We start from the raw sequence: 3,991 nt of genomic DNA, 5'->3' as shown, positions 1-3,991 counted from the left end.
CTAAATACATAACCACTTAGATAAAAGATGATAAACCATTTAAATTTAAAAAAGAAGTATTGTAAAGTGAGTTTGTAAGAAATGCTAAAACATGATTGCATAGTTCGTAGCCAAGAAGTCTATTTGATTTTTTAGTCAGATTGCTAAAAAAAATTCCTTTATTAACAGTTTTGTAAAATTTAGGATAAAATCTTTCAGCATCACCATTATCTTTAAAACCAGCTATTACTGTCTCCAATAGAGATAGAGTTTGTTTTGAAGTATCTAAAATCATTGCATAATTAATCCTTAACTCATCTCTATACAAATCAGGATAGCATTCGTCCTTGATTAAGGTAGTAATGCTTTTATCAAGCAGATTTTTAAATTCATCAAGAAGAATAGGTGGTTTAGGACTTTGTATTGTTAAATCTAATGGAATACTTTGATGCTTTGAATTTGTATGCCTTGTAAGTCCTCTTTGAGATATGCACTTCTTAGAACAAATTGTGCAAGAAAATGTGCTATCATTTTGTTCACTGGATAACTCCAACACCAAAGCATCTAAATCTTTAACAAAATTTTCGTCTTCAAAAAGAATATCAATCTCCAAAGAAAAAAATAATGCTTCTATATCAAATTCACCAGAGTTCTTTGTGCGTTTCCATTTTTTGTGCACTCAGTTCCTGGCCGTCCGTCAAATTTCAAGTGCTTAGTATGGTTATGAGAAAAATCCAGATATTACGGCCTAAGTGACCAGACTATCTATTTCGGTTGGCAGACGATCCCGGTTGGCAGACGATCCCATGGCTCAGAGTCAGGTCAAGTTTTTCGTTTGCCGTCGAATTGTTACGGAAAAAATTAAATAAAACTAGACACGAGGTAGATTAAAGTAAAGATCACGAGGTAGATTAAAGTAAATATTAGCATGGATCTATTTTTAAATAATTGTGATAATAATTTCAATTTGAACAGTTCTGAAGAAAGCTTTGACGAAAGCTCCGAGGAAAGTTTAACTTCAAAAGGTTATTTATTTTAGACAGATTAATTTATTAAAGATCTAGATTATAGTTTTTGATCGTAATACCTCAATTTTTTATGTTGCATCAAGTTTAATCAATAAAGCTTTTAAGCTAAAAAAGAAATTAGACAAATTTTACACTGCATTTCTTTTAGATTTTTTATTTTTGAAACTATTTTATTATTTTAGAAATTGTTAAATACAATCCAAATGTCCCAGAAGTTAATTTTATGCCTGTCTACTGGCAAAAAATCAATTTCTGGGAAATTTGCAAATCATTATCAATGCGATCTACTAAGTAAATCGCATTGACAATGGTTTGTTTTTATGTTAACAATTAAGCATAGACAAAAAATAATTTCATTAAATTTTGGAATTTATCATTTGTTTTAGGAGAAAAAAATAAACTCATTTATCATTTTAAGTCACACGAAGAAGCATTGGAATGTATTAAAAAATACGAACTAGCAACAACAACGCGATTTTTAGTGTATTATGCTAATAAGAATTTTGGTTAAACAGGTAAGATAGAACTCAGGTGTTCTTACTTTCAAGTTATTTTCAGGATTTTAAATTATTTAGTTTGCACTCAGTTACTGAATGTTTTTATTTTTTAGATACAATTACAGAGAGTCATAATGTATTATGGGAAGATCTTTCTGTTTCTTATTCAGGAACTCCTTATATAGTTGTTTCTTCTAAAGTGTTAGAGTGTCACCATGGTTTTGACAGAAATATTTCAAAAAAGAATAATTACAAAAAAAATAAAAAAATTTGTGATGTAAGTTGATCTTTTTTTTTAACTGCTTTCTATAAATTTATTTTTATTTTTTGTTATAAATATAATCTTATAATATTACAAGAACATAATATTTTTTTATTTGTATAAATTAGTTATTCATAAAGTATGTAAAAGATAATTTTATAGGTTTTTTAAACATTTTTAGATAATTTCATTTGTTAACATGTTAACTAAACTAATTTTAGAAGGGTGATCATTGCTTTCAAAAAAAATATATCATTCTACAAGATAGTAAAAAGTTTAAGTGCCGTGCTAAAATAACTATGAGAGAAATAATTCACTTTCCTGAATTTAAGGTATATAAATAAATTAACTATTTTAACCCAAGAAAGTAAAGCAAAAAGTTTCAAATCTTTTATTGTTACATTTAGATATCACAAAAAACTGTATGGCGAAAAAATAATGCCTCAAAACTTTTAAGACAAAAATTAAAAACTTTAACCTTAAATGAATTACAATATAGTCGAACCATTGTAGTTGTCATTGATGATTTGTCCTCTCATGATAAACATCCAGTTGGGCAGGTATATATTGAATCTAAACTGAAAAATATTAACAGAAAAAAAAAATCAAAATAATAGTTGTATATGTTGTATATCCTTTTTATTTTTTGCTAAACATTTTTAGGCTGAATTAATTTCTCAAACAATCGATCCGCAAATTTCTCAAAAAATAGAAGAGTATGTCAAGGAAGGAATATATTAACATAAGAGAAATGAAACGCCTTCTTCGACTTGCTGTCATAGATATTTTTGATAGTGAAAACCTTCCTCCTCCAAATAATAGGAGATTTTATCCATGTGCTAGTACTATAAGATCGCATATTGTTAAAATGAGACAAAAATTAAGGTAAAATTTTTTTTCAAATGTCTCTAAGCAACCATTATGACTCATTATACCTCAATATAAAGGTATAATGAGTATAACTCATTATAGCTTTACTCTTTACTTGTTTTTGTATTTGAGCAAAAATTTATAAACTTCCAAACCAATAATCTTCTTTTCTCTTTTCTCATGTATATTTTCTTTTATTACATGCTTGTATTCCACTTGCATACTGATATAACTGTCATAATCTATGCTTCACTGTTATAATTCATCACAAATTTTACCAGTGTCTTCTTGATACTGTATATTTTGGTAACTAATAAATACTAATACCTCAAAGTTTTAACTCAATTTCTTTTTTTTTTCTCAATGTTTATAATATAGTGCTAGTTTTGCGTATGGTAATTTTATAGGTATTCCATGATTGATCAAGTATGTCTCTTGAAAAAGTGTGATAAATGGAAAAAAAGTGATCCGTTCATTAAAGTCTTACTTCGACCAAAATGCGAAGTCACAGTAAATCAAAATTTTGAAAAAAATTCTACATTTCTGTTTGTATATCAGTCACAGTGGCAACAAGACCTTCTTTTTCGGTATGGAAATGAAATAATACTTCTTGACGCTACTTACAGAACTACAAGATATTCCCTACCCTTATTTTTTTTAACTGTAAAGACTAACATAGATTACCAAATAGTAGCCACTTTTGTCACAGAAAATGAAACATAAAATGCTGTCACTGAAGCATTAACTATCATAAAAGATTGGAATTCATCCTGTCAGCCTTCTTTTTGTATGACAGACTATTGCAATGAAGAGATTGAGTCATTAGAAACTGTTTTTCCAGGTAAATATGCTTAGTGTCTGTAACTTTGATTACTGTCCTTTTGAATTAATTTGGAGTTACACAATTTATCTTTTTTTTTAAGGTTGTCATGTCATCATATGTGATTTCCACAGAGAGCAGGCATGGGATCGATGGCTTTCCAAAAAAAATAAACAATTGTTCAGATTTTAAAGGAAGCATAATTTCAATACTGCGACGCATTGCAAGAGCGCAAAATAAAAATGAAATACAGGCAGCAATTGAGAAGCTAAATACTTCAAATTTTTGGTTGGATGGTAAATTTCATAAATTTAAGAAGTATATAACTAATTATTGGTTATGCAACAAAGAAGTAAGTTTATTTTTAATTTAGTCGCCATAATTACCAGATTTTATGCCAGGCAATTTTATGTAAAATTAATATATTGCATGTGTGCTCAGTTTCTATTTCATATTTAAAGCTTGGTTCATAACATGGTTAATAAAAACTACGCCATAATTATTATAATCATCTGTTGTGTTATTAATTGTGTTA

At 27.9% G+C, this 3,991-nt stretch overlaps 1 pseudogene across 1 annotated transcript; it reads left to right on the top strand.

Moving 5' to 3' along the window:
• The first annotated feature begins 1,210 nt into the window (after positions 1–1,210).
• Positions 1,211–3,991, top strand: LOC149880729 (uncharacterized; annotated as a pseudogene). Its single transcript, XR_016445364.1, has 8 exons — positions 1,211–1,298; positions 1,394–1,522; positions 1,618–1,781; positions 1,988–2,098; positions 2,174–2,326; positions 2,430–2,651; positions 3,044–3,477; positions 3,560–3,991. The product of XR_016445364.1 is annotated as an uncharacterized LOC149880729 (transcript).

This window comes from Hydra viridissima, unplaced genomic scaffold, assembly GCF_058129835.1.
Source record: "Hydra viridissima isolate aposymbiotic clone 2 unplaced genomic scaffold, HvirCarnegie_v1 scaffold_12, whole genome shotgun sequence".
NCBI lineage: Eukaryota > Metazoa > Cnidaria > Hydrozoa > Anthoathecata > Hydridae > Hydra > Hydra viridissima.
The sequence above is the reverse complement of the archived record's forward strand: the minus strand, read 5'-3'. Positions and strand labels throughout refer to the sequence as shown.